Raw genomic sequence first — 11,288 nt, forward strand, 5'->3', positions numbered from 1 at the left:
GTGAGAGAAGCCTCTAAATTTGCACTGCTTTGGGAGATAAGCAATCGTCTATTGTTTTTACCTGTATCAGGGCTAAATGAGATACAAGAATGGTGATATAGGGTAAAAATCATTTGTGACCCTGTAGAGAAATGTTGGATAAGGGTTGCAGTGATTACAGACAGGATCTGGGTCCTAATTTATTATTATAAGGCAGATGTGCCAGTGGTGAGGCACACCTGTTTGGAATAGTAAAATTACTTTACCTCAATTCTCTCAAAAAGAAAAGCCTTAAAACATGAAAAGAATTCCATTAAAGGTCTTTACTGACTACTCAGATTTTGAATTACCTATAAGAGAGTAGGCCAAAATAATCAAAGGAAGCCATCTCGTGGACAGGTCAGTTTGCAGTAAATGGTCACCAGGTGGTCTGGAAGCCAATACGACGAAACTGACAATAAAACCAGACTTCCAGACAGGAGATTGACTGGCGGAAGCGCAAAGCATTCTTGTCATGGTGACATGATGGGGCATGCTGTAATCGACTCCTGCATAAACATATTGGGGGGAGAAAGAAAAACAGGGTTGAAGAACACTAGACCACCCTCTCTCTTTAATGACCAGGAACTGACTCGCCTGTGTCTAGTGGTACGTGCTTTGCACATCTTCTTTAAAGACCAGGAAAAGAGCCACCTGTTCCTAACCTGAGCTCTGGACTGCCCTCTGTATTTAATGACCAGGAAAGGACCGACTTTCCCTTGTGGCACGAACTCTGCACCACCCTCTCCTTTTAATGACATGAAACAGACCCGCCTGTTCCTAGTGACATAAGCTCTCCACTTCCCTCTCTCTTTGACCATAAAAGGACACACCTGTCCCTAGTGGCACGACCTCTGCACCACCCTCTCTCTTTGACCAGTAAAGGACGCACCTGTCCCTAGTGGCAAGACCTCTGCATCACCCTCTCTCTTTGACCAGTAAAGGACACACCTGTCCCTAGTGGCACGACCTCTGCACCACCCTCTCTCTTTGACCATAAAAGGACACACCTGTCTCTAGTGGCACGACCTCTGCACCACCCTCTCTCTTTGACCAGTAAAGGACACACCTGTCCCTAGTGGCACGACCTCTGCACCACCCTCTCTCTTTGACCAGTAAAGGACACACCTGTCCCTAGTGGCACGACCTCTGCACCACCTTCTCTCTTTGACCAGTAAAGGACGCATCTGTCCCTAGGGGCACAAGCTCTGCACCACCCTCTCTCTTTGACCAGTAAAGGACACACCCATCCCTAGTGGCACGACCTCTGCACCACCCTCTCTCTTTGACCATAAAAGGACACACCTGTCCCTAGTGGCACGACCTCTGCACCACCCTCTCTCTTTGACCAGTAAAGGACACACCTGTCCCTAGTGGCACGACCTCTGCACCACCCTCTCCGTTTGACCAGTAAAGGACACACCTGTCCCTAGTGGCACGACCTCTGCACCACCTTCTCTCTTTGACCAGTAAAGGACGCATCTGTCCTTAGGGGCACAAGCTCTGCACCACCCTCTCTCTTTGACCAGTAAAGGACACACCAGTCCCTAGGGGCACGAGCTCTGTACCCCCTCTCTCTTTGACCGGTAAAGGATGTACCTGACACCAGCGGCACAACCTCTGCACTGCGCTATCTCTTTGAAGGACAGTAAGGGCCCCACCTGTCTCTAGCCTGGAGCCCTGTAATCCCTCCATTTCCAACAACCAGGTAAAGACCATGCAAATCCTAGAAACCTGGGGCTATATAACCCTACTTTTAAGGATCACGAATAATAAAATCTCCTGCAACCAGTGGCCAGGAGCTATCGACTTCCTCTCAGTCTAAGGGCCAGTAAAGCACTGGACCAGCTTGACCCTAGTGACATATATATCTCAGCATCTCCTTATCGACTAATGACCAGGGCACTGCCTGGTGACAAGGAGCTATGTAAACACCAGAAGCTAGACCTTTCTGACACCCTCTCTCTATATCTAATGTCCAGGACTGGACTCACCAGCCCTTAGTGGTGATTGTAGGGGGGCTGCGTCACTAGTAGCTTTATATTTGGACAGAGCAGCCTATCTTCAGCAAACTAGACCTAAAATAGACACTTGAGTCAGTGCAAAGGAATCTCTCTTTGCAAGTCAGTTTAGTGTACAGACATCTTACTGCTGTCTCTGCTTGATATACGGTGTAATGCTAGCTGCTGAGAAATGCTCCCTTTAGTTGGCTCTTGTCTAGCTTGACACCTTTGCTCTCTCCTGCTGCAAGGGTCATATTGCTGGTGGTGCTCTCTTCACTTAGATTTGCTCCTGCCAGATGGTAGTGGTCCAGTCGGGTACCCCTGGTAACCTTGGTTGGCTATGCTCTCTTCGTCTGCCCACCCCCTCTGGCTGCTTGTTCTCTAGCCTTCTGTGCCCCAGTCAGAAGGCGGTGGTTCAGTTCTATCTCCTTGGCTGCGCTCCCTTCTGCTGCCTAACCTATTGTGCTCTATTTGTTGTGCTCTAGTCAGATGGCTGTGGTTCTGTTCTTGTTTATTGGCTGTGCTCCCTGCTGCTGTACACCCTCTCATGCTATATTCTGCTGTGGCTGTGCTCTCTTTTCCTGGCTGTACAACATGTTAGTGGCTTTGATCAAACTTGCTATTCATGAGCCTAAATTTGTGTCTGCTCCATCATACTGGCTATGCTCCCAGATGCTAGATGCTCTGCCTGCTGATTCTGTGCCTTGCAGCAGGCTCTGTTCCATCTGGACATCTCTGCTCACTGCTGTTACCTCAGTGATACTCTGCTGGTTGTTCTTCCTTCAGCTGGCTCCAGTCCCTATAAGCAACTATGCTCCCTTCTGGTAACTGGGTTATTTAAAGACGTTAGGGTTCCCTTTAGATGTCACTGCTTCAGCAGGCCGGTTGTGCTCCCTCTGTCATCTTTACTTACTGCTTCTGAGCAGCTCCTACCTGCTGCCTATGCTCTCTCGGCTGGCTGCTGTCCCCTCAGACCATGCAGCTAGATGTCTCTTATAATTTTACTTGTATGCTGTCCATCTTGTATCATCATGTCCCCTCGTTCTGCTTGGTGCTTTGCCCATTTCAGCTCACATCCAGCCTGTTGCCACTCGGGCTGTGTTTATGCATGCTGGTGGTTTTTCCTTTAAAAATGGAATTAACTTTAATACTTGATGGAAATAACCTCCAAAAATTGTCTTATTTTTGTGCATTAGCAACACCAACACCAGCTGCCACAACAGCAGTAACAACTGCAGCAACAACAGCCACCACTACAGCTGACACTACAGCAGCACCAACCGTTGGTACAACAGCAGCAACAACAGCTGATACAACAGCAACAACTGCTGTCACTACAGCAGCTACAACAGCTGGTACAACTGCAGCAACAACAGCCATCACTACAGCTGCCACTACAGGACCAAAAACAGTAGCTACCACTGCAGCCACAATAGCAATACCAACAATAGGCACAACTACAGCCACAACAGCAGCAACAACAGATACAACACCAGCCCCAACAACAGGTGAAACTACAGCTGCCACTACAGCAGCAACAACTGCTGCTACGACAGCAGCAACAACGGCTGCTACAACAGAAGCAACAACGGATGATACAACAGCAACAACTGCTGTTACTACAGAAGCTACAACAGCTGGTACAACTGCAGCAACAACAGCCATCACTACAGCTGCCACTACAGAACCAACAACAGTAGCTACCACTGCAGCCACAACAGAAATACCAACAATAGCCACAACTGCAGCCACATCAGCAGCAACAACAGATACAACAACAGCCCCAACAACAGGTGAAACTACAGCTGCCACTACAGCAGCAACAATGGCTGCTACAACAGCAGTAACAATGGCTACTACAACAGCAAAAACTGCTGCCATTACAGCAGCTACAATGGCTGGTACAACTGCAGCAACAACAGCCATCACTACAGCTGACACTACAGAACCAACAACAGTAGCTACCACTGCAGCCACAACAACAATAGCAACAATAGCCACAACTGCAGCCACAACAGCAGCAACAACAGATACAACAACAGCCCTAACAACAGGTGAAACTACAGCTGCCACAACAGCAGCAACAACGGCTGCTACAACAGCAGCAACAACGGCTGCCACAACAGCAGCAACAACGGCTGATACAACAGCAACAACTGCTGTCACTACAGCAGCTACAACAGCTGGTACAACTGCAGCAACAACAGCCATCACTACAGCTGCCACTACAGAACTAACAACAGTAGCTACCACTGCAGCCACAACAGCAATAACAACAATAGCCACAACTGCAGCCACAACAGCAGCAACAACGGATACAACAACAGCCCCAACAACAGGTGAATGCGTTAATAATATATTTTCAGTCAGTGCCCCCCCACAGCCCGCCCCCACAATGCACTGCCAGCTACATACCACACCATTACCACTTTGATGCTTGGTAGGCGTGGCTCATTTATCTATCATTGTGCTTTCTGATATGCTGGGGTTTGCGATTATCCCTAGTACTTCAGTGATGTAACACTGATAGCAACCCCCACCAGGAAAATTGTCCCATCTCCCCTGAATGTTCTAATCATAACTTTTTGTCTCCACAGTTGGACAAACCTCACCAGATACTACAACTGCAGCTGCCAGTAAGTTAAGCCTCTTATTCCTTTCCTTTCTTTACATTACTACTTCTTTTAGACACATTTCTTGAAGTCTTTACAAACACACCTAGGCGCTGGTTCATTGAACACCTTCCCTCCATTTCTAGCGCCTTGAAACAAATCAGGCATCTCCTTTCTCAGGGCTCAGCTTTTAAACCTTTTTGCCTTCCTGCTTCTCCATCACCCACCCCCTTTCTGCCATATTTATGTACTCCACTAGACCAATCAGCACCCTCCAAACACACTTTATCCTAATCCAAATGCCACTAAATATTGATTATGTTTAAGAATCATCCATCCGAGGTTGCACCATCTAAAGAAAGACACACCATTGAATGCAGGTCTGTGCCCCTGACCTTTAACACCAAGATGGAGTTAGCCTAAGTCTGGTGACCTGCAGCCCCTCCCCCCTTTAATGGAAAAGAGAAGATGTCTCTACTCCAAGTCTGCCTAGTAGTAGCCCATTATTTATGTTTAGTAGTCTGTGGTCTTTGCTGCACCCACTTGTGCCTGGGTTGTGCCCTCAAGCCCAGAAATGACTAAATCAAAGGAATGAAGGGATGCTGCTGACACTAATTAAAAACTAGCATACTGTCTTCTATATATTGTTCCTCCCATTGGTGCAAAGCAACAGGCAAAGTAAACAGCTAGTCCAGTTATATATTGTATATTATGTAAGTTATGCTCCATAAGCTATCATGAATGTATACATTGTCCCTGCTTAAGTAACATAAACGCTCATCTGTAGAAACGTAGAATGGTACTTAGTCTGAACAAATGCTCCTCTTGACTTCCACTGGAGGTGAGGCAAAAGGTGCACTACACAGCCAACACGTGTTTCGCCCTTCTAATGCACACAGACTTGGGGCTTCCTCAGGGTTACAGCAATAATCAACACATATATAAGATAAACAGTGGTCACACTAGTGTCACTGGAATTGTGCTAATCAACTTATATAATTGTCTAATTTATGAGATAGTGTATAAAGCATGAGATAAGCTATTTTTGGAGCTAAAAAAACTAATTTTAAAGTGAAAAAAACGTACTGATCATAATTAGAAATGGAGAGCAAGGAATTTCTAAAGGAAAAATGCAGTAGGTTCTTGAGTAAAGTTTTCTACTAGAACTGAGTTCACCCAGAGTACTGAACCCCAAAGGAGTTTCTCTATAGTAATCACTCTCATAGTACTGGAGGGGATCTACTGCTAAAATGAGGGCAGTGCGTAAATGAAGTATAAACTCAGATTTGAGTGGGCAGTAACAATAGCGGAGTGTTTATGGATGACTGTAATTGCGGGTATTACACAAATTATTATACAAAACAGGATATTGTACATAGTATTATACAAAAACAGGTTTGAATCAAATTCTTTGGGGTAAGTGGCAGAGCGTGGAAAACCGTGAGTGGTGCTTGGATAAAGGGGTTGGAGGTCCCCAACTAGGTTTGGCAAGATTTGGAGGAGGGTTGAGTTTTGGGGTTAGGGATATATCACAGAAAGTTGTCTAGTTAGACCTATAGCCAATATTACTTTGGGGGTATAGTTAGAATGTTGTTTTATTTTCAAGAATATGGGAGACAATGAAACTTCTAAAGATAGAGGTGATGGGAAGACAAGAGAAGGAAGGTCCAAGTATTGTCTGTGAGAGAAGCCCCTAAATTGGCACTGCTTTGGGAGATAAGCAATCGTCTATTGTTTTTACCTGTATCAGGGCTAAATGAGATACAAGAATGGCGATATAGGGTCAAAATCATTTGTGACCCTGTAGAGAAATGTTGGATAAGGGTTGCAATGATTACAGACAGGATCTGGGTCCTAATTTATTATTATAAGGCAAATGTGCCAGTGGTGAGGCACACCTGTTGGGAATAGTAAAATTACTTTACCTCAATTCTCTCAAAAAGAAAAGCCTTAAAACATAAAAAGAATTCCATTAAAGGTCTTGCAGACTACTCAGATTTTGAATTACCTATGAGAGAGTAGGCCAAATAATCAGAGGAAGCCATCTCGTGGACAGGTCAGTTTGCAGTAAATGGTCACCAGGTGGTCTGGAAGCCAATACGACGAAACTGACAATAAAACCAGACTTCCAGACAGGAGATTGACCGGCGGAAGCGCAAAGCATTCTTGTCACAGTGACATGATGGGGCATGCTTTAATCGAATCCTGCATAAATATATTGGGAGGAGAAAAAAAAACAGGGTTGAAGAACATTAGACCACCCTCTCTCTTTAATGACCAGGAACTGACTCGCCTGTGTCTAGTGGTACGTGCTTTGCATGGCCATCTTTCTTTAAAGGCCAGGAAAAGACCCACCTGTTCCTAACCTGAGCTCTGGACTGCCCTCTGTATTTAATGACCAGGAAAGGGCCGACTTTCCCTTGTGGCACGAACTCTACACCACCCTCTCCCTTTAATGACAAGAAACAGACCCGCCTGTTCCTAGTGACATGAGCTCTCCACCACCCTCTCTCTTTGACCATAAAAGGACACACCTGTCCCTAGTGGCACGACCTCTGCGCCACGCTCTCTCTTTGACCAGTAAAGGACGCACCTGTCCCTAGGGAGCCCTGCAGTCCCCGAGCCCTGGAGCCCCCAAAGCCCTGCAGCCCAGGGGCCCTGCAGCCCCGGAGCCCTGAAGTCCCCGAGCTCCGGAGCCCCAGAGCACTGCAGCCCCGGAGCCCTGCAAGGGCAGGCGGGAGCCCTCCCGCGGAGGCTCAGGGCAAGCAGATTGGCGTCATTTCGGTCCCGACTATCTGGTCGCCCCTCTTGCCTCGGCCATCTGGTCGCGCCCAATGCTTTCCTATGGGGCGACCAGATGGCCGGGCTTCCTTGGAAGTCCCGATGAGGTGCCATTCGCCTCCCGGATCCCAGGTAGGGCTCCAGGAGGTTGCGCACGTTTGCGCCCTGGGTCCCCTCTGTCACCTTGAGGGCACGGATTACAAGAAAGGGGGGTCATTTTCCTCCGGATTACTAGGGGCAAGGGTATACCCGGACACCCTCCCGGGCAGGCGGTTCCCTGCCGGGGACCAGATGGGCTGTGTTCCCAGGCAACACCTCCCAGGCATCCGGGGCTCCCTCCTTCGGCCCGCGGCATGGCAAAGTACCCGGGACGGGCTCCATGGGTCCCGGGCCCTGCAACCCTGGAGGCCCGCAGCCCTGCAGCCCCAGAGCCCTGCAGTCCCCGAGCCCTGAAGCCCCGGAGCCCCGGAGCCCTGCAGTCCCCGAGCCCTGCAGCCCCGGAGCCCAGCAGCCCGGGAGCCCTGGAGCCCCGGAGCCCCGGAGCCCTGCAGCCCCCGGAGCCCTGCAGCCCCGAGCCCTGGAGCCCTGGAGTCCCGGAGCCCTGCAGCCCCAGAGCCCCGGAATCCTGCAGCCCTGGAGCCCCGGAGCCCTGGAGCCCTGGAGCCCCAGACCCCCTGAGCCCTGGAGCCCTGGAGCCCTGGAGCCTCAGAGCCGTGCGGCCCCAGAGCCCCGGAAGGGCAGGCAGGAGCCCTTCCGCTGAGGCTTGGGGCAGGCAGATTGTCATCATGTCGGTCCCGGCCATCTGGTCGCATCTTTCCACTCAGACATCTGGTCGCACCCAATGCTTCCCAATGGGGCGACCAGATGGCCGGGCTTCCCTGGATGTTCCGATGAGGTGACATTCACCTCCCAGATCCCAGCCAGGGCTCCAGGAGGTCAGGCACATTGGTGCCCTGGGTCCCTTCCGTCACTCGGCACGCACTGGTTCCCAGAAAGAGGGGTAGCCTTCCTCCAGATTACTAGAGGCAAGGGTATGCCCGGACTCCCTTCCGGGGCTGGCGGTTCCCTGCCAGGGACCAGATGGGCGATGACCAGGCAACACCTCCCAGGCATCCGGGGCTCCCTCCTCCAGCCTGCGGCGTTGCAAAGTACCCAGGACGGGCTCCATGGGTCCCGGGATGTCCCCCCCTGCCTGAGGCCCAGCCTGGGGTTTCAGAGCCCCCCTGAGTTCTGCGGCCCCGGAGCCCTGGAGCCCTGGAGCCCTGGAGCCCTGCGGCCCAGGAGCCCTGCAGTCCTGGAGCCCGTGAGCCGTGGAGCCCGTGAGCCCTGGAGCCCCGGAGCCCTGCAGCCCCAGAGCCCTGCAGCCCCGGAGCCCTGCAGCCCGGGCGCCCTGCAGCCCAGGAGCCCTGCAGTCCGGGAGCCCTGCAGCCCTGGAGCCCTGGAGCCCTGGAGCCCCAGGAGCCCTGCAGTTCCCGAATCCCGGAGCCCTGTAGCCCTGTAGCCCCGGAGCCCTGCAGCCCTGAAGCCCCGGAGCATCGGAGCACCAGGGCCCTGCGGCCCCCAGCCCCGGAGCCCTTCAGCCCTGCAGCCCCGGAGCCCTGCTGCCCCGGAGCCCTGCAGGGGCAGGCGGGAACCCTCCCGCGGAGGCTCGGGGCAGGCAGATTGGCGTCATTTTAGTCCCGGTCATCTGGCCGCCCCTCTCGCCTCGGCCATCTGGTCGCGCCCAATGCTTTCCTATGGGGCAACTAGATGGCCGGGCTTCCCTGGAAGTCCAGATGAGGTGCCATTCGCCTCCCATATCCCAGGCAGGGCTCCAGGAGGTCGGGCACGTTTGCGCCCTGGGTCCCCTCTCTCACCTCGAGTGCACGGATTACAAGAAACGGGGGTAATTTTCCTCTGGATTACTAGGGGCAAGGCTATGCCCGGACACCCTCCTGGGGCTGGTGGTTCCCTGCTGGGGACCAGATGGCCTGTGTTCCCGGGCAACACCTCCCAGGCGTCCGGGGCTCCCTCCTCCGGCCCGCAGCGTGGCAAAGTACCCGGGACGGGCTCCATGGGTCCCGGGCCCTGAAACTCCAGAGCCCCGCAGCCACGGGGCCCTGCAGCCCCAGAGCCCTGCAGCCTCGGGCCCTGCAGCCCTGCAGGCCCGGAGCCCCGGACCCATGCAGCCCCGGAGCGTGGGCAGGCGGGAGCCCTACCACAAAGGCCTCGGGATGGGCAGCCCTTTCGGTCCCGGCCATCTGATCGCCCCTCTCGCCTCGGCCATCTGGTCGCGCCCAATGCTTTCCTATGGGGCGACCAGATGGCCGGGCTTCCCTGGAAGTCCAGATGAGGAGCCATTCACCTCCCGGATCCCAGGCAGGGCTCCAGGAGGTCAGGCACGTTTGCGCCCTGGGTCCCCTCTGTCACCTTGCGGGCACGGATTACAAGAAAGGGGGGTTATTTTCCTCCGGATTAGTAGGGGCAAGGGTATGCCCGGACACCCTCCTGGGGCTGGTGGTTCCCTGCTGGGGACCAGATGGGCTGTGTTCCCAGGCAACACCTCCCAGGCATCCGGGGCTCCCTCCTCCGGCCCACGGCATGGCAAAGTACCCGGGACGGGCTCCATGGGTCCCGGGCCCTGCAACCCTGGAGCCCCGCAGCCCTGCAGCCCCGGAGCCCTGCAGTCCCCGAGCCCTGGAGCCCAGGAGCCCCAGAGCCCTGCAGTCCCCGAGCCCTGCAGCCCCGAAGCCCTGCAGCCCGGGAGCCCTGGAGCCCCGGAGCCCCGGAGCCCTGCAGCCCCCGGAGCCCTGCAGCCCCCGGAGCCCTGCAGCCCCCGGAGCCCTGTAGCCTCAAAGCCATGGAGCCCTGGAGCCTCAGAGCCCTGCGGCCCCGGAGCCCCGGAAGGGCAGGCGGGAGCCCTCCCGCTGGGGCTCGGGGCAGGCAGATTGGCGTCATGTCGGTCCCAGCCATCTGGTCGCATCTTTCCACTCAGACATCTGGTCGCACCCAAAGCTTCCCAATGGGGCGACCAGATGGCCGGGCTTCCCTGGAAGTTCCGATGAGGTGACATTCGCCTCCCGGATCCCAGCCAGGGCTCCAGGAGGTCAGGCACATTGGCGCCCAGGGTCCCTTCCGTCACTCGGCACGCACGGGTTCCCAGAAAGAGGAGTAGCCTTCCTCCGGATTACTAGGGGCAAGGGTATGCCCGGACACCCTTCCAGGGCTGGCTGTTCCCTGCCAGGGACTAGATGGGCGATGACCGGGCAACACCTCCCGGCGTCCAGGGCTCCCTCCTCCAGCCTGCGGCGTGGCAAAGTACCCGGGACGGGCTCCATGGGTCCCGGGCCGTCCCCCCATACCTGAGGCCCAGCGTGTGGTTTCAGAGTCCCCCTGAGGCCTGCGGCCCCGGAGCCCTGGAGCCCCGGGGCCCTGGAGCCCTGGAGCCCTGTAGCCCAGGAGCCCTGCAGTCCTGGAGCCTGTGAGCCCTGGTGCCCATGAGCCCTGGAGCCCCGGAGCCCTGCAGCCCCCGAGCCCTGCAGCCCCGGAGCCCTGCAGCCCGGGAGCCCTGCAGCCCAGGATCCCTGCAGCCCTGGAGCCCTGGAGCCCCGGGAGCCCTGCAATCCCCGAGCCCCGGAGCCCGGGAGCCCTACAGCCCCGGAGCATCGGAGCCCAAGGGCCCTGCAGTCCCGCAGCCCCGGAGCCCGGTAGCCCTGCAGCCCTGCAGCCCGGCAGCACTGCAGCCCTGCATCCCCGGAGCCCTTCAGCCCTGCAGCCCCGGAGCCCTGCAGTCCCCGAGCCCCGGAGCCTTTCAGCCCCCGAGCCCTGCAAGGGCAGGCGGGAGCCCTCCTGCGGAGGCTCGGGGCAGGCAGATTGGCGTAATTTCGGTCCCGGT

This window comes from Lissotriton vulgaris, chromosome 6 (assembly GCF_964263255.1).
Source record: "Lissotriton vulgaris chromosome 6, aLisVul1.2, whole genome shotgun sequence".
NCBI classification, from domain to species: Eukaryota; Metazoa; Chordata; class Amphibia; order Caudata; family Salamandridae; genus Lissotriton; species Lissotriton vulgaris.